General features: G+C 42.7%; 1 protein-coding gene and 1 pseudogene across 2 annotated transcripts in view; both read left to right on the top strand.

Annotated features, from left to right (window-relative positions):
• The window catches only part of LOC136382907 (calponin-3 pseudogene), a 33,666-nt pseudogene extending 18,704 nt beyond the window's left edge, over window positions 1–14,962 (top strand).
• The window catches only part of L3MBTL4 (L3MBTL histone methyl-lysine binding protein 4), a 488,059-nt gene that overhangs the window by 22,231 nt on the left and 445,544 nt on the right, over window positions 1–20,284 (top strand). The window lies entirely within an intron of this gene.

The following is a 20,284-nucleotide window of genomic DNA, read 5'->3' as shown; positions in this document are numbered from 1 at the left end:
TCCTCTGCATCCCAGTCTGATGCTCTATTCACTGTGCCATCACTTGGTCAGGCTAAATTTATTTTCTTGAGATTACATTGGAAAAACCTGTAAGCAAATGATCTTTTTCCATATTTCATATACTATAGTCCCATATGTGCACTAAACAATCTTAAAAATAATATAATATGGGAGAATTGGGCTAGTTTATTCTTGATGGTAAGGTGGGAATCTCTGTCTCTTTTGGGGGATGTTGTTTTTTGCTTTTAGTAGATCCACAAAGTTGATAGATTAGGTAATTATGGTAGCATTATTCCAAGTTGAGTTATTTGCTATCTTGTATATAATTGTGCTTTTTCTCCACAAACGGTTATTGGGAGCCTAATGTGCCAGGCACTGTTGTAGGTGTTTGGGTACATCAGTAAACAAATACACAATAGTCCTTTGTGTCACTTACTTCCCCATGCAGGAGAGACAGTCAGCAACTGATACAAATACTAACTAGCTAACTTATTTAGTGTTCTAAAAGGTGGTCAATGTGAGGGAAAGAGAACAAATACTGCAGGGTAAGAAGTATGGGGATTGCTAGACAGATAGATATGGGCTCCATGAGGTGAGATTCCAGCGAAGGGTATGATGCCTGGGAAAGAGGTCCAGAGAGGGAGCAGCTAGAGGGCCCGGAGGCCCGAGGGTGCTGGCCGTGCTGAGGGCCAGTCTGGAGACTGTGTGGCAGGGACAGTAGTAGGCAGTGAGTGTGCAGAAGAGAGTTTGGGGGTGAGGGAGGAGACGTGAGCCCTTTGGTGGACTTGGTGTTTATGCTGACATAGGGAGCCCTGCCAGGGCTTGGGAAGGGGGTTGACATGGATGCAGTCTCTTCCTAAGACCATTGCACTGGCTGTAAAGTGGAGAACAGGTGCTTAGCACTACCTGCTAGGGAGGCTGTTATACAAGATGGGTTAGCTCCGACTACAGTAATGTAAGTGCTGAGGAGTGGCTGCTTTCTGGACGCATTGTGAAGGTAGAGACAAGGGAGTTTCCTGATTGACTGGATGTGGTTGAAAGGGGTGCATTACAGCTGCATGGTTTCTGACACATAGGTGAGAGTTGCCATCTGGGGTGGAGAAGGTCTTGGGTGGGGCAGGCGATTGCTGTATCAGTTAGTGTGAGTAAAGCTCTTAGAACAGGATCTGCTCATGGTAAGTATTCAAGTATATTAGCGTCTGTCATTGGTATTAGTTGTAATGTCAAATAGTAACTGAATAGTAACAGGAAAGAAGGCAACTTTTTCTTTTGGTCTTCTGTTCTAGTGCTTTCTCTGGTCTCCTCTCATTTCTTCCTTTCTCTTATCCCCAATAAGGAAAGCTGACACCTGGACCTCACTGTTTGCTGCATCTCTGGACTCAGTGGTCTTGTGGGGAGGACCCAGGATGTCATGATGTACCATAATTTACTCTTGAAATTTCCATATTGTTAGGCATCCACTTTTTTCCCTCCTGAAACTTGTCTTCAAATAATGCTGCATTAAACATCCATGAACATGTTATTCAGCTCTTCCCACATTGCTGAACATGAACTATTTTCATATTGTATTCACAAATAATGCCAAAATATCCATCTTTAATTTGTTTTTTCTATATACTGACACTTTTAGTTTTGTGACAGAGAGTCCTAGGAGTGGATTCTTGAGTTAATGGGTATATGTATTTTTATATTAATACATGTTTTCAGACTGCTTTCTTTTTAAATAATATATTTATTTACCTTTGACAAAATTATATATATTTGTCATACAACATGAAGTTTTGATACATCTAAACATTGTAAAATGATTACCAAAATTAAACTAACACACCATTACCTCCCACATTTATACCTTTGTGTGTGTGTGGTGAGAATATTTGATGTTAACTCTCAGTGGAATTCAAGTATATAATACATTACTATGAACTGCAGTGACTACTGTATCTATATCAGTTTTCTGAACTTACCATATTCATCTTATAACTGAAAGTTTATACACTTTGATTAATGTTTCTTCTTTTCCTCCACCTTCTAGCCTCTGGTAACCACCATTTTCCTCTCTGTTACTATGAATTTGACTTTTTTTTTTTTCTTTTTTTAGATTCCACAAATAATCCTGTGATAGTTGTCTTTCTGTGTCTGGCTTATTTCACTTAGCGTAATGTCCTCCACATTTATCCACGCAAATGGCAAGATTTCCTTCTTTGATGAGGCTAAATAATATTCCCGTTTGCGTCATTTTCTTTTATCCCTTCATCTGTTGATGATCACTTAGGTTGTGTCCATATCTTGGCTGCTGTGAATAATGCTGCAGTGAAAATGGCAGAGCAGATGTCTCTTTGGGGTAGTGATTTTATTTCCTTTGGCTGTACTTCCAGAAGCAGCATTGCTGGGTCTTATGGTAGTTCAATTTTTAACCTTTGGGGGAACCTCCAGATTCCGACCAGGGTGCACAAGGGTTCCCTTTCCTCACATTCTTGCCAACACTTATTTTCTGACCTTTTGATAATAGCAGTTCTAACTAACTAGTGAGGTGATGGTATCTCCTTGTAGTTTTGATTTGCATTTTTCTAATGATTAGTGATGCTGAGTATCTTTTCACACACCTATTGACCATTTATATACCTTCTTTGGAAAGTATCTACCGGGGTTCGTTGCCCATTTAACTTTTTTTATACTATTGAGTTGAATTGTATGAGTTTTTATACAGTTTGGGTTTTTTCTTATTATCATTTTTTGGGGGATTGTTTTTTAGGTCTATTGAGATATAATTGATACGTAACATTGTGTAAGTCTAATATGTATAATGTGTTGATTTGCTATTACCCCCTTATCAGATATATGGTTTGTAAGTATTTTCCAGCTGTTGGGCAAACCAGTGTTTTTCAGGTGTGTTTAGGTTTGCTTGCTTGTATTGGGACAGCACTATGTGTGTATAGTCCAGGGGTCCCCAAACTTTTTACACAGGGGGCCAGTTCACTGTCCCTCAGACCGTTGGAGGGCCGGACCATAAAAAAAAACTATGAACAAATCCCTATGCACACTGCACATATCTTATTTTAAAGTAAAAAAACAAAACGGGAACAAATACAGTATTTAAAATAAAGAACAAGTAAATTTAAATCAACAAACTGACCAGTATTTCAATGGGAACTATACTCCTCTCACTGACCACCAATGAAAGAGGTGCCCCTTCCGGAAGTGCAGGGGGGGCGGATAAATGGCATCAGGAGGCCACATGTGGCCCACCGGCCAGGCTGTAGTTTGGGGAACCCTGGTATAGTCTATGGAAGGCTGCGTGCTTGCCCTCAGGGCAGCAGACTGCAAATTATGAATTGCCTTCCTCCATGGGGAGGGGCGATTGTTTGCAGGAGAAGGGGTATTTTCAACCAGCCTGTTTGGCTAGAGAGTGCTGAGGGGCTTGGGAGTCCTGCTGAGGCTGTTGGGGGCCTGTGAGTCTGGAGGGTGAGTCCGGAGAATGAGTCTGGGTTGTGGAACTGGAGACCTAGTCCAGGCTTGGGAGCCCTGAGAGAAAGGGAAGAGGTTTTCCCTGTCTGTTTGTTCATCTGCCATTAGGAGACTTTAATAAACGGAATGGCCCTCCACTTTCTGGCTCCACAGTTCTTTTACTGTCGGCCCGAATTCAGTATGAACCTGCATGGCCACTGCGGTGGCCACTGGCCTTACCCTACCATTCTGTCGATTGCCTTTTATTTTAATGGTTGTTTCCTTTGCTGCAGAAACTTTTTTTTTTTTTTGTATTTTTCTGAAGTTGGAAACGGGGAGGCAGTCAGACAGACTCCCGCATGCACCCGACCAGGATCCACCCGGCATGCCCACCAGGGGGCGATGCTCTGCCCATCTGGGGCGTTGCTCGGTTGCAACCAGAGCCATTCTAGCGCCTGAGGCAGAGGCCATAGAGCCATCCTCAGCACCCGGGCCAGCTTTGCTCCAATGGAACCTTGGCTGTGGGAGGGGAAAAGAGAGACAGAGAGGAAGGAGAGGGGGAGGGGTGGAGAAGCAGATGGGCGCTTCTCCTGTGTGCCCTGGCCAGAAATTGAACTCGGGACTCCCGCATGCCAGGCTGACGCTCTACCACTGAGCCAACCAGCCAGGGCCTGCAGAAACTTTTTAGTTTGATGTGGTTTCACTTGTTTGGTTTGCTTTGTTACGTGTGCTTTTGGTTTCATATCCAAAAATTGACAAGACCAATGTTATGGACCCTTTCCCCTCTATTTCTTTCTAGGATTTTAGAGTTTCAGGTCTTATGTTTAAGTCTTTAATCCATTTTGAGTTAATTTTTGTGTATGGTATAAGAAAACGGTCTAATTTTATTGTTTTACATCTGGATATCCAGTTTTCCCATCACCTTTTATTGGAAAGACTGTCTTTCCCCCATTGTATATTATTGTTACCTGTTTAAAAAATTAGTTGACTGTGTATGCATGGGTTTGTTTCTGCATGTATCTGTTCCATTGTTCTATGTGCAGGTTTTTATGCTGATGCTATATATATAATATATATATATATATTTATGTGTATATATATAAAATATATTTTTTTAGAGAGAGAGACAGGAAGGGAGAGAGGAGGAGGAGGGAGATGAGAAGCATCAATTCATAGTTGCTTCAGCTTCGTTTTCTTTTTTTTTTAACTGATTGCTTCTAATTCATGCCTTGACTTGGGGCTTCAAGCTGAGTCCTTTGGGCTTCAAGTAAGAGACCTTTGGGCTCAAGCCAGTGACCTTGGGATCATTTTCATGCTCTATGCTCAAGCTGGCGAGCCTGCACTCAAGTGGGACGAGCCCATGCTCAAACCAGTGAACTTAGAGTTTTGAACCTGGGTCCTCAGCATCCAGGCTGATGCTCAATCTTTTGTGCCACCATTGGTCAGGCATTATCTAGTTTTTATTACAGTAGCTTTGTTTTATACGTTGAATTCAGGAAGTGTGATGTTTCCAGCTTTGTTCTTCTTTCTCGAGATTACTTTAGCTATTTTGAGTCTTTTGTGGTTTCATATGAATTTTAGAATTTTTTTCTATTTCTGTGAAAAATGGCATTGGAATTTTGATGATTGCAATTAAATTGGTATATTGCTTTGGATAGAATGGACATTTTAACAATATTACATTTTCCAATCCATACATGTGACTGTCTTTCCTTTTGTTTGTGCCTTCGTTGATGCCTTTCATATATAAATATACAGATTTACAGTATAAACAGAGTTTTCACCTTTTTTGTTAAATTTATTCCCAATTATTTATTTATTTTTTTTGCTGCTATTGTAAATGGAATTGTTTTCTTAATGTTCTTTTTTTAGATAGCCCATTGTTAGTGTTTAGAAATGTAGCTCTTTGTGTATGTTGATTTTTTTTTCATTTTTCCGAAGCTGGAAACAGGGAGGCAGTCAGACAGACTCCCGCATGCGCCTGACCGGGATCCACCCCGCATGCCCACCAGGGGGCAATGTTCTGCCCCTCTGGGGCATCGCTCTGTTGCATCCAGAGCCATTCTAGCGCCTGAGGCAGAGGCCACAGAGCCATCCCCAGCGCCCAGGCCATCTTTGCTCCAATGGAGCCTTGGCTGCAGGAGGGGAAGAGAGAGACAGAGAGGAAGGAGGGGAGGGGGTGGAGAAGCAGATGGGTGCTTCTTCTGTGTGCCCTGGCCAGGAATCGAACCCGGGACTCCTGCACACCAGGCCGACGCTCTACCACTGAGCCAACCGACCAGGGCCTGTGTATGTTGATTTTGTATCCTGCAATGTTACTGAATTCATTTATTTGCTAAAACAGTTTTATTGTGGTGTCCTTAGGGTTTTCTATAATAAGATCAGGTCATCTGCAAACAGATAATTTTGCTTCTTCCCCTCTGATTTGGATGCCTCTTATTGTTCCTGCTTAAGTACTCTGGCTAGGACATTCAGTACTATGTTGAACAGCAGTGGCAAGGGTGAGCACTTGTCTTATTTCCGATCCTGAGTATGGTGTTAGCTACGGGCTTGTCATGTACGATTTTGGTTATTTAGAGATACAATTCTTACTAATCTCTAATATATTGAGAGATTTTATTGTGAAAGGATGTTGAAATTTGTCAGTTGTTTTTTCTGCATCTTTTGAGATGCTCATATGATTTTATTCTTTATTCTGTTAATGTGGTGTATCACATTTATTGTTTTGTTTATGTGAGTCATCCTTGTGTCCCAGGGATAAATCCCATTTGATCATGGTGTACCATCCTTTAAATGTGCTATTGAATTTGGTCTGCTGGTATTTCTTTGAGAATTTTTGCATTTATGTTTATCATAAATGTAATTTTTTTTTTGTATTTTTCTGAAGCTGGAAACGGGGAGGCAGTCAGACAGACTCCCGCATTGGCCCGACCAGGATCCACCCAGCACGCCCACCAGGGGGCGATGCTCTGCCCATCCGGGGCGTCACTCTGTTGCGACCAGAGCCACTCTAGCGTCTGAGGCAGAGGCCACAGAGCCATCCTCAGTACCCAGGCCATCTTTTTTTGCTCCAATGGAGCCTCGGCTGCAGGGAGGGAAAGACAGAGATAGAGAAAGGAGGGGAGAGTGGAAGGGTAGAAAAGCAGATGGGCGCTTCTCCTGTGTGCCCTGGCTGGGAATTGAACCCAGGACTTCCACACGCTGGGCCAATGCTCTACCACTGAGCAAACTGGCCAGGGCTTGGAAAAGATATTTGGTATGCTTTCATCCTTAAGTTTGTTATGTCTGTTTTGTAGCCTAACATATGATTTATTCTGTCAAATGTTCTGTGAGCTCTTAAGAACAATGTGTATTATGTTGCTGTTATATGGTATATTCTCTAAATGTTTGTTAGGTCCAGTTGACATAAAGTATAGTTCAGCTCTGATATTTTCTTATTTATATTCTGTCTGGATTCTCTGTTGTTGAAAGTGAAGTCTTGAGTTCCCCTACTATTATTGCATTACTATTATTGCATTATTGTCGATTTCTTCCTTCAGATCTGTTAATAATTGCTTTATATATTTAGATGCTCTTATGTTGGGTATATGTATATGTTTATTAGCATTATTTTCTCATCAGGATTTGACCACTCTATCTTTATATGATGACCTACTTTGTTTTTATTACAGTTTTTGACTTAAAGTATATTTTGTCAAGTATAGCTATCTCTGCTCTCTTTTGGTTTTCAGTTGGCATGGGATATAATTTTCCATCATTTCACTCTTAGCCTGTGTGTCCTTAGTACTGAAGAGAGTCTCTTGTAGGCAGCAGGTAATTGGGTCTTTTTATTTTATTTTTTGCCATTCATTCCCTTTTATCTTTTGATTGGAGAATTTAGTCCATTCATTTCATTTGAAATAATTATTGATAGGTATGTACATACTATTACCATTCTGTTAATTATATTCTGGGTGTTTTATAGATCCTTTGTTCCTTTTCTCTTCTCTTGCCATTTTTCTTTGTAATTTGATGATTTTTCTGTAGGGATGTGCTTTGATTTATTTCTATTTATTGTGTACTAGTTATAGGTTCTTGCTTTATGGTTACCATGAGGTTTATAGAAAACACCCTATACTTTATATAACTGTCTATTTTAAGCTGACAAAAAATTAACTTTGTTCATATATAAAAATTTAATGTTTATCCCCCCCTCCATCATATTTTATGCTTTTGATGTCACAATCTTTATCTTTTTATATTGCGTATCCATTAACAAATTATTGTAGCTATAATTATTTTTATTACCATGTATTTTAACCATTGTACTGGACTTAAAAGTGGTTTACACACCACCTGTATAATATTAATGTGTTCTGAATTTGACTATATATTTTTCTTTATCAATGAGTTTGAGTTTTGTGTTTTTACAGGATTTTATGATAGTATTTAGTAACCTTTTTTTTTCTTTCCCAGCTTGAATAGTGCTTGAATAGCACTTTTTTGTAAGGTAGTTCTAGTAGAAGATGACATCTGGAAAACTCTATCTCACCTTCAATTGTGAAGGATAAATTTGCTGGGTAACTATTCTCCCCCGTCCTCCATTACTTATAACATCACTTATATAAATAACATGCCACTCCACTCTCTCCTGGCCTGCAAGGTTTCTGCTGTGATATCTATTGATATAGCATTATGTAGGTTCCTTTGTATGTGATGAGATTCTTTTCTTTCAATGCTTTCAAGATTTTTCTTTGTCTTTGATTTTGACAGTTACATTGTAATATATCTTGGTCAAGTATTCTTTGGCTTGAATCTAATTGGGAACCTTTGAGCTTCATGTGTCTGGAATCCATATCATTTTTCAGATTTTGGAAGTTTTTAGTCATTATTGTTTTAAATAAGCTTTTCTGCTCCTTTCTCTTTGGTCTGCATCTGAAAGTCCCATAATGCAAATATTGTTTTCTTGATGATGTCCTATAAATTCCATGGGCTTTCTTCTTTGCTTTTAATTCTTTTTTCTTTTCATCTTAAGTGACTTTTACTTGAGTATTCTCAACTAAGGCTTCTTTTGAAGTTCTGCATCTGTTAGTTCAATCATTGTAATTTTGCAGTGTTTCTTTGTTGGTATCATGTTTTCTAGATTCTTCTGATTTCCTGTGGCTTTCAGTAGGGTCTGTGTATTTGAAGAATCACTCACCCCTTAAGACTAACTTTGGTAAGGAAAGATTTTTACCTGTGGATTGAAACATGCTACAATGTATGATGGCCCCAGGTGTGTGGTGCAAGATACTGTGTGTAGGGGCATGTGGTGACTCCAGGTTTGGCGGGAAGGAGCACGGTGTTTCATGTTCAGCTAACTGGTGTTCATGACTTCAACAACTGTGTAATCTTTGGTTATGAGAGCTGTGTTGAGTCTATGTTGGCTGCAAGGGATGTTGAAGTTTTTAGATGGTACCTCCATCTAAGAACCAGTGATGGGGGACAGGTACAGGTAGTAGTAGTGGCTGGTGCAAATGATGTACACATAATTTACTGTGGTGTCTGCCTGCAGGTACCTGTGTGGCGCAGGGCTGACTTAGAAACATGAGTAGTGGCAAGGTTGGGGTCAATTGTGGGTGCACAAGGAGCTGCAGAATCCTGGGATGTTCTCCCAGGCTAGCTGCAGGTATGTGCATGGTCGTACAGCTCAATTAAAAGAGTTGGGACCAGTGGCATCCTGCACAGTCTATATGAAGGCATGTATGGTGAGGTTAGCCAGTGATATGAGTCAGGGAAAGCTCTGGGAAATTGAGTTGCTACAGGAGCCTGGGCTGATTGATGTGTATTAATGTGGCTAAAGGTTGTCCTGGGCACACCTACAGTCTTGCCAGTAACAGTAGTTGGGGACAGCAGGTGCAGGTATTGAGGCACAGGTGCTGGATGCAGGCATGTGTGGTGGTGCAGGCCAGTACAGGAGTTGGGCCCAGATCTGGGCCTGTGAGCTGCTGTGAGCGAGTTGGCTCTCTGTCTCTAGCTGTGTGCATTAGGCATGAGCACGTGCAGGGCAGTGAGGCCAGTGACAGGTGTCCGGCCTGGGGTGTACAGATGCACGGCTGCAGGGCCCAGCTGTAGGTACGTGCATGGTAGTGAAAGCCGGTGACAGTAGTTGGGCCGGATGTGGGTGCACAAATATCTCTGAGGCCTGGACCATCAGTGTGCAGTCCTCTGTCTTCAGGGGTGGGATGTGGGCATGCACAGGGAGGTAGGGCTGCTGTGGCTAACGAGTGGAGTAGCAGAAAGTACTCCAAGCAGCTAGTGTCTTTGAACACAAAAACCTGTGAAGCCCTTAGCAACAAAAACTGTAGGGGTCGGTGGTGGCTCTGCTGGCCACGGGTTTGCTCAATGGCAGAAGCTGCTGGGTCCTCCGCAGAGCCGTCTGCTAGGTCCGGGAGTAAGTCCTCAGTGAGGAAGCGGCAGAGGTCCACAGTGTTGGCAAGGGCTGTTGAGGTCCTTGGCAGTTAAGGCTGCCGGGATCCTCCCTCGCCAGAGCAGGACACAGAGGACCACAGTTGTTTCCAACCACGCGGTTGATACTGGCGGCCCCTCCGTTTTCTTTTCCTGGCTGTCTCAGTTATACGAGTCTCGGCGGGGTGGAAACGGAACAGGTCCTTTGCCCTGAAAGGCTGCGGAGGCTGGTCGCTCCTCTCGTCTTTTCCCCTGGAGGGGAACGCGGTTGTGCTGGGAGCACCCTCCTGGTGCTGAGCAGTGCTGGCCTGAGAGGTGGGATGATGCAGGCAAAGTGAAACGTTTCCCTGACCTTCTGTGCAGTTATTTTCAGATGTTGCTACACTGTGTTGATGAAGCTCCTTCAGTGGACTTCCGAGATCTCCCAGAGCTATAAGTATAATACCTGGAAAGCTAATTGTTGTTTGTGGGGGGCTGGGGTTTTCTACTCTGTCATCTTGATGTCACAAATCTACATCTATATCCTGTCCCAAGTAAGAAGGTACCTTTCTTCCTCCTGTCTGCAGTCAGAGCTCTTGTAAATTTCCTACGAGTCTGATAGTATAAAAGGATATTTAATGATATATTTCAAAGTACATTACCTGGAATCTAGTGCATTTTTTACTTTCTGGCTATTTTCTTTGCTATTCTGTGCCTCCATAACTGCAGATAATGTCTCTACACCTCCCTATTTGGTTCTATCAATTTTCATATACTATCTGTTGACACTCAGGTGGGAAGGACGGGAATTATACTAGTTTATACTGTCGCTTCTCCTTCTCTTTTCTTTTCCCATCAACTTTTGACAGTGTCTATCGGCTTCCCAATTTCCAAGACCAGGACCCTTGGACCCCTCCTTTTTCTTCATCGTCCCCCAGTTCTGCACTCTACCTTCTGTCAGTTGCACTTGGAGATTGTGAAAGATGTTGAGATTATATTTTATTCTCACAGCCACATCTGTGTTTTGCCCACTAAAAGACTTGAAAAGTTGAAAACCAGTAAAATGTGTTTAAAACACAGGCTATTTTTTTTAATTATAATTTTATTTTTTAATGGGGCGACATCAATAAATCAGGTTACATATATTCAAAGATCAACAAGTCCAGGTTATCTTGTCTTTCAATTATGTTGCATACCCATCACCCAAAGTCAGATTGTCCTCTGTCACCTTCTATCTAGTTTTCTTTGTGCCCCTCCCCCTCCCCCTTTCCCTCTCCCTTTCCCCCCTCCCCCCCCCCCATAACCACCACACTCTTATCAATGTCTCTTAGTTTCACTTTTATGTCCCACCTATGTATGGAATAATGCAGTTCCTGGTTTTTTCTGATTTACTTATTTCACTTTGTATAATGTTATTAAGATCCCACCATTTTGCTGTAAATGATCCAACGTCATCATTTCTTATGGCTGAGTAGTATTCCATAGTGTATATGTGCCACATCTTCTTTATCCAGTCGTCTATTGACAGGCTTTTTGGTTGTTTCCATGTCCTGGCCACTGTGAACAATGCTGCAATGAACATGGGGCTGCATGTGTCTTTATGTATCAATGTTTCTGAGTTTTTGGGGTATATACCTAGTAGAGGGATTGCTGGGTCATAAGGTAGTTCTATTTTCAGTTTTTTGAGGAACCACCATACTTTCTTCCATAATGGTTGTACTACTTTACATTCCCACCAACAGTGTATGAGGGTTCCTTTTTCTCCACAGCCTCTCCAACATTTGCTATTACTTGTCTTGTTAATAATAGCTAATCTAACAGGTGTGAGGTGGTATCTCATTGCAGTTTTGATTTGCATTTCTCTAATAACTAAAGAAGATGAGCATCTTTTCATATATCTGTTGGCCATTTGTACTTCCTCCTGGGAGAAGTGTCTGTTCATATCCTCTTCCCATTTTTTTATTGGATTGTTTGTTTGTTTGTTGTTGAGTTTTATGAGTTCTTTGTATATTTTGGATATTAGGCCCTTATCTGAGCTGTTGTTTGAAAATATCATTTCCCATTTAGTTGGCTTTCTGTTTATTTTGTTATCAGTTTCTCTTGCTGAGCAAAAACTTCTTAGTCTGATGTAGTCCCATTCATTAATTTTTGCCTTCACTTCTCTTGAAAACACAGGCTATTAAAGCAGAAGGTCTCAGAGATACAATTGAAGCCAGAACTTTTTGAACTCTTTCATCAAAGTGTGTCAAAAGTTGAGAAGAAGCATACTTGTTCTCCCATAAACTAAAACTTTTGTGAAGATACTCAGGCAGTGTTTTCTCTTCCACTCCATCATATACCCATTTTAATCAACATAACTGGTTAAAAAAAAAAATTACTCCCTGACTCTGTTAGTAAAATTGCTTTCTGGGGAATTTTATAAAATTATATTGTAGCTTGACTACTCATATGAGTTTCCTAGTTTGCTCTATTTCATCAACAAGGGAGTGGAAGCAAGAGATGCCATAATACGCCTGAGCTCTCTTAGGCGAGCATCTAGTGTCTCACTGTCCAATCGTGGCTCCCAAGGCTCTAACTCGATAGATGATCTACAGCCTGTTTTCTCTTGAGTACGCTCAGACACAAACTTTGTAGTCTTTCCTCTTTCTCCATAATCTAGTCTGTCATCAGATCCTGGTGGCTCTGTCTTTGAAATATATCCTGACCCTGGCCCTGTCTTATGACCACTTCTGCTGCTACCTGTACCCAAGCCACCATCTTCTCACCTGGACCATGGCTGCAGATTCTTAATTGGCCTCCTTGTTTATACCCTTACCTCCATAGGATCCCTAAGGTCTTTTCTCTGTTCAGACTATTTAATCCCATTCATATTCTAGTCATAAGAAAACGCAAGTCCTCTCTATGATCTACTGGGTCTTTCATGATGTGATTCTTCACTCCCTCCCTGGTCCTGTCTTCTGCCTTCTCTCCCTTGCTTACCCTGCTATACCACATTGGCTTTCTTGCTATTCTTTGAGCAGATTAATAAGTGATAATCACAGAAATTTTCTGATTTTCTTTGCAGGGGACACTGCTCACATTGACATGTCAGTTTTTCTCTCCCTCATTTCTTCAGATTTGAGTTCAAATTCTACTTTATCAGAGTGGTGTCTGACACCCACCCACCCACAGCCACACCCACATACACACATACACACACACACACATCACTGACTAACATATATATTTATCTGCTTCTGGTTTACTCCCCGATTAGAATGTGCGCTCCATGAAGACGGGCTATATTTTGTTTACTGTTACATACATAGTGCCTTGAACAGTGCCTAATACATTGAAGTGCTCAGTAAAACGCATGTTGAATAAATGAATGAATCTTGCTACTTTGTTCCTGTCTCCTGGTACTTGACTCTAGTCAGACACACTGTTTCTGGTCAGTTACAGTATCCCGTACATTGATTACCTGCCGTCTAATCTAAGGCATTATGCTCCCCTCCTTGTTAGGCCTTTGTTCACAATGTTCACAGTTTCTCAAATGCTTTTTGCTTTTATCTGCTTGGTCAGATCTTTCCCATTCTTTAAGTTAAACTCAAATGCAATTTCTTCAATGAGACCTTCAATTCCCAAGTTGCGGTTAAGTACTTTCTTCTCTGTGTGCCTAGTGTGCCATTTGCAGTTTTCTTCATTACCATCTGTCTTGTGTTTCAGTGATTTATATACAGGACTTATCTCTCCTCCTAGATTGCAAGATCCTTTAGGAAATCCTTCAGTTCCCTCAGTGCTTGTTCTGAGACTTGGCATGCCAGGTCTTAGGAAGTGATCATGGAGATGAATTATGAGTGATACTTGAGCCTTTTACTCATGGCAGTGACTCAAAGTTAGAGACAGGTTTAAATTCTAATTGATGTAAGGAAGACAAGATTTTGGTAATTTCCTAAAGATAATATTAGAAATTAAAGGCCTGGCTAATGGGCCATGTGGGAATTGAATTCATCTGGCCTTTTGGAGAGTGATTTCGGAATGGGAAAGAGTTTTTTGAAAGGGATGTTGGGCAATCACTCTTGCCTTCTAAAGGACAAGGGATTTATATAATAACTAAGAATTACATCTTCACATTTGGAAGAACTGTGAACTAATAATTTTTTTTTGTATTATTTTCTGAAGCTGGAAACGGGGAGAGACAGTCAGACAGACTCCCACATGCGCCCGACCGGGATCCACCCGGCACGCCCACCAGGGGCGACGCTCTGCCCACCAGGGGGCGATGCTCTGCCCCTCCGGGGCGTCGCTCTGTTGTGACCAGAGCCACTCAAGTGCCTGGGGCAGAGGCCAAGGAGCCATCCCCAGCGCCCGGGCCATCTTTGCTCCAATGGAGCCTTGGCTGCGGGAGGGGAAGAGAGAGACAGAGAGGAAGGAGGGGGATGGAGAAGCAAATGGGCGCTTCTCCTATGTGCCCTGGCCGGGAATCGAACCTGGGTCCCCCGCACTCCAGGCCGACACTCTACAGCTGAGCCAACTGGCCAGGGCCTGAACTAATAATTTTAAAGCTCTGAAATATTTGCTTGGATATCTCTAAAGTGATTAAACTACTGTTGCTCTGAATGAAGATGTGATAGTGATTTTTTAAAGAGATGAATTATATAATTTTGTTGAAGATGGTGTTCCTGAAAGGGAACCTAGTCATCTCTAGTTCCTATATTGTAGTGACTGCTGGAAATCTTTACCTTTTCTTTCCAGCTTTTATCATATTTTAACTCCACAGAAAAAGAGAGATCTTTTGCTTTGAACTTACCAGCTTCCCTCCCTTCTACACTGAACTCTCTGTGTCTGTGTCTCTTATACCCTCCTGTTCCGCCCAGAAGACCTGCCTCCCGGTCTCCCCAGGGCTGAGGCTGGCAGAGCCCTCCCCTGCTCCCCTCCCTGCCTGCTGGGGTGTCTCTGCCAGTTCCTTCTCTTCCCAGCATGGCACCCCTCTCGGCCCCGTCCGTCCGCGGGTACACGGACTGCTGCGGAGTGTCCTCACAGCATGGCGGCTGGCTTGCCCCAGAAGTGGGCCAGCAAAGGAGGAGAGGGAGCAACCTGGAAGCCGTCCGTCCCTTACGGGCCTGGCTGAGCAGGCTTGGAGCATCACATCTGCTAAGTTCTTTTTGGTAGAAATGAGTCATTATGTCCGGCCAGCGTTCAACGGGTGCGGAATTAGATCCCACCTCTTGATGTAAGGAGTGTTTTGTGGGCATATTTTAAAATGATCGCAGCCTGAACTGTGGTGGCGCAGTGGATAAGGTATTGACCTGGAATGCTGAGGTCCCTGGTTTGAAACCCCGAGTTGGCCTGGTCCAGGTACATACGAGAAGGAAAACTGCGAGTTGATGTTTCCTCCACCTTCCACCCTGCCTTTCTCTCTCTCTAAAATCAATAAATAAAATCTTAAAAAAAATGCATTGTTGGGCATGGCGTCCCAGATTCAGTGCAAGAAGAGAGACTTTTATAACTGTATTGATTTTTCAATAGGTAATAATAGCGTACACAATTCAAAGGGGAAGTATCTCCCTTCACCCTGGCTACCCACTTGCACTCCCTGAAGACGACCGTGTAAGCATTTTGTATATTCCTTTTCAGAGAGATTCCAATTCCATATGTATGCAGGGATATGCATCTGCATGTGTATGGATACATAAATGCATGTATATATATTTGTATACATGTGATCACCTTAAATATGATTATATATTTACGAAGAGAAGTTGTGATGAGGTCATGGGCAAAGGGCTCCAGCCACCCTAGTTAACATGACCTGCACAGTAGGGCAACAGTGGGTTCTTCCCTCTGATTGGTGGAGACCACTCTCTGTGGGAGGACAGCAGTTCCCAAATATGACTGATCGTCACAGTGACAAGGGGAGGTGTTCTTCTGCCTCTACTTTTAGAGTTTCTGATCTGATAGATTTGGAGGAAGGTCTGAGAATTTTTACTTCAGATACTTCCTAAGGATAAAATAGCACACACTTGTATGGAGGCAGTTTGGTAATATGTTTAAAAATATACCTCATCTTAAAGTCTAGCTTGAAGGTTTTTTTATTCCATAGTTATAGTAGCCAGTATATGAAATATGTGTACAGGTTGAATAAGAGACTTCTCAAAGCAAAAAATTTAGAAAACTTCCCAGTAAAAGAGTATGTGTAGGCAGTATGGAGTGGACAGGGATTGTTTCAGTTTTGAACCAGGTGAATATATCACTTGTTCAATAAAAGAATGAGTGAATTCTTAGCTAAATAAACACATAAAGAAAGTAACGTAAACACAGTCCTCCTCGTGCCCACTCAGGTTTATGACCCTGGAGGCAGAAGGCTTGAGGAGGCCATAGAAATCCTCTACCCCTCTTACCTTTTGTCAATAGAATTCTTCCTAGAATTTGTGAAATAGCTAGTCAGCATTTCTAGTTTCCTTATATAGTGGGCACTTTGTATCGCGTCTGTGTTTTCACAACAATTCCAACGCTAAGGCAGGAGGAGGGCGAAGCCTGTCCTGCTATCTTTATTCATCTATTCACGTATTCATTCAGCGAACATGTTGAACTCTGAGCAGGGGCCAGACGCTGTCCTAAGTACTGGGGGCTGCGCTGGTGAAGAACAAGGCGGAGGGACCTGACTCTGTGGAGTTCACAGTGTAGACAGGATGTACAGACAGTAAATACGCAAAGCAAGCAAAAAACAGAGTATATCAAGTTCAGTGATGAGACGAGAACAGACAGAAGCGGAGAGGACTACTTTGGATGACTGTTACGATTGACAGGGAGGGCCTCCCAGGAGGTGATATCTGGAACGAGACAAGTGTGATGGAAAGAAGGAAAGCCTGTGAGGATGCAGGCAGAGTATTCCAGGTGGAGGGCACAGGGAGTGTGGGATGCGGAGGGGCACCTGGCTTGTCTCTTCTCAGGGGCAGTGAGGTCCCCTGTGGCCAGCGGGAGGTGGACAGTGGGGAAAAAGATGGGAGAAGATGAGGTTGGAGAGTTGGAGAGGGCTAGATCTTACAGGCACTGTAGGACGCAGAGGAGCTTGGTGTTTCTGGAAGGCATTGAAGAGCTGTTCACAGCTTGAGCACTATGGATCAATAACATGATTTTAGCCAAGATCTCTCAGACCGATGCCTTGAGGTACCGCCAATTCAACGTCTAAAATGAAACTCGGTACCTCACCCCCTCAGTTTGCACCTCTGCGTATTTTTTGTTGACTGGCACTGGTGACTTTGTTACCGAGGTGGAAACTTGACCTTGCAGACCCTCCTTTTCTTTGTTATTGCCCATATTCTTTCTTTTCTGTCACCAGGTCCTGCTTGATTCTACCATATTCTAGTTGCATTTTTCTCTATTTCTTCATCTCAGCTGTTGTGCTTTAGCCATCATCATCTCCTCCATTAAACTAGGATTTCTGCGTACCGCCACCATGCCAGGCTTAGTCCAGATGCCAGAGAGACAAGGTAAAGAAGCCCTCTTGGAGCTTATGGTCTGTTAAGAAAGACAGATAAATTAAAAAAAATGATGCTGCGATGTGGTGTCAAGTTAAGGAAAAGGTTGTCTAAGGAAGCCTGTAGCAAGTGCCCCTCACCTGGGAGGCACCGTAGGATATGACATTTAAGCTGAAACCCTATGGGCAAATGGAGGTGAGAAGGATGCTCCCGGTAGGAGGTGAGAGGAGAGCAAGGTAAGTGTGCAACAGGGTCTGGTGAGAATTAGAGTCAGTGAGCTGGGTAGAGAGTGAGCAAATGAGTCTGGACTTGACGTTAGGACAGTGGGATCCATTTAGGGGTGGTCAGCAGGGCAGAGATGAGTTCTTAAGGGCATTTTAGGGCCACATACAGACAGAGAGGCTAGAGTTACAAGGGTGATAGGGGTTACTGCAGCAATCCAGGGGCTATCAGTGCACAGTGCCGTGAGTCAGTATTGAGTTTCCTATACGGGCATCTAAATTAATTCATCAGGTCCAATTTGAGTTATGATACAGTAGCAGCCCAGATTTCCCAAACACATAATTTTTTTGGAAAGCAACATTGTTTCATATTACTGAGAGTGCCTTCAGAATATGAAAGCTTTATTGAATTGAGTCTGAAATGAATTTCATTTAAATATGAAATTAATTGAAAGCCTGCCTCTGAATATTTTTCCATAGATTTTATGCTCTTTTAGAAGTTTCAGTTGGCTTTGTGTTTCAGTATTTACAATAAGTGCTGGCACTAGAAGAGGTGGAGTTGAGGGCAGGCACAGTGGGCAGTGTGGGTGATGGTGTGAGTGGGAAACTCTTCACTCTTGTTCTGGGAGGGGAGGGGTGTGGTAGAGGCATGCTGATGAGTGGATCGGAGCTGCCACTGGGACCAGAACCGTCTGTGGAGAGGAAGTACCCCTTATAGTGAGGATCTCACTCACTCCCCAAGTTACCACGCGGCCATTTGAGTTTAATAAGCTGTTTGGAATTTTAAATGTAATGGAAGAGGTAATTGTTTTCTTTCTTCAGTTTTTTTTTTTTTTTTGTATCCATCTGCCCTGCCCATATTTGTTGACACCCTGTTAGGCATTACCTTACCAAAAAATGTGGCTTTTGCAAATGAAGTAAGCTTCAACCCTGCCATTTGTGTAAAAGAGGAAACTTGAGGGATTTGATTTTGTAGCTCTCTTCATGAGTCTTCCTAAAAGGACTATGTTCCAGGCTTTGGTCTAAGGTTAAGCACTTTACCAATATTAAGCCACTTAATCCTCCTGACAGCACTGTGTGGCAGGTGCAGTCGTTATTGGTATTTTACACACAAGGAACGTGGACACAGACGGTGAGTAATGTGCCTAAGCCACGCAGCACTTAGGTGGCAGAGCTGGATTTGAACTCAGAGGCTCTGGTTCCAGAGCTGCTGTTAGGGAAGATGATGCAGGGGGCGTGCGAAAGTAGGGTGCAGACAGCAGACTGTGTGTGTGTTCACGGCTAAGTGTGGGTGACCAGTCAGGGCTTTTATTCTACTGTCACTCTTTAGAAGACAACTGACACATGTGGAAAAGAAAAGATTAGAACAATTTTTTTAAAAATCCTCAAAAAAACCAGTTTTGTTTCTGCTACAAATTTTGTAGAACTGGCCTTTAAAAGAAACAATACAGTGTGTCCATAAAGTCATGGTGCTCTTTTGACCGGTCACAGGAAAGCAACAAAAGACAACAGAAATGTGAAATCTGCACCAAATAAAAGGAAAACTCTCCCAGTTTCATACCTATCCAGTGCAGTTCGATGTGGGCTCATGCACAGATGTTTTAGGGCTCCTTAGGTAGCTATCCCGTATAGCCTCTACAGACTCGTCACTGACTGATGGCCTACCAGAACGGGGTTTCTCCACCAAACTGCCGGTTTCCTTCAACTGCTTATCCCACCGAGTAATGTCATTCCTATGTGGTGGCGCTTTGTCATAAATGCGCCGATATTCACGTTGCACTTTGGTCACGGATTCGAATTTAGCAAGCCACAGAACACACTGAACTTTCCTCTGTACCGTCCACATCTCGACTGGCATGGCCATGGGCTGCTCCGCTGTATACACAGTGTTACGTCATCATCTGCGCATGCGCACATGCTGCCACATCATCCTACAGAAACTGGGAGGGTTTTCCTTTTATTTGGTGCAGATTTCACATTTCTATTGTCTTTTGTTGCTTTCCTGTGACCGGTCAAAAGTGCACCATGACTTTACGGACACACTGTACTTTAGCTTTAATCTGCTCCCTAGATAAAAACAAATACAGTTTTTTTAAAATACTCTTAATCTATTACTTCCAAGTTTATTTTATTTGAAAACATTCTAGTCTTTAGAAATGGTAGAGATATATTTCTTGTTATTAATTCCCTTGACACTTGGGCAGCTCTGAGCCAGTTTATAAACAAGACCCGCACTGTAACCCCCCTTACTGTCTCTGGGATTATCCTGTGACTCACTGGACAGCATATGTTACGCAGCGCCTGCTCTGCTTAACTGAGTGCTGGCTTTGCTCACACTGACTTGGCTCCCTTGTTTATGGCTGAGATCACCATACCTGTGGGTAGAGGATTTTTTTTTGTCAGATCTCCATGTGTTGCAGGTAACGTGCAGGTGAGACAGGAGTGGGCTTCTGGTGGGGTGCTGTGCTTGGCGGCTCACCCTGAAGTGCAGAAACAAGATGGGCACTAATATCAGGGACACTGAATACAGTCTCTGCTTGTGTTTCTGTCTAAGTGGCGAGTGGAAGGGACCTTATTCCATTAAGCCTGCTGGAAAACATGAAAACACGCAGAGAGGAGTATAAAGCTGGAACATTTAGCTGCCTTTGGGAAGGTTTGATAAAGGATTACTTCGTCCCGGTCACTTCTTTGCTGCGTGTGAAACAAACTATCCAGTTTCCAGCATGGATGTGTTCAGACAAGGGTGTGGAA

Source organism: Saccopteryx leptura, chromosome 11, assembly GCF_036850995.1.
Source record: "Saccopteryx leptura isolate mSacLep1 chromosome 11, mSacLep1_pri_phased_curated, whole genome shotgun sequence".
Taxonomy (NCBI): Eukaryota; Metazoa; Chordata; class Mammalia; order Chiroptera; family Emballonuridae; genus Saccopteryx; species Saccopteryx leptura.
The sequence above is the reverse complement of the archived record's forward strand: the minus strand, read 5'-3'. Positions and strand labels throughout refer to the sequence as shown.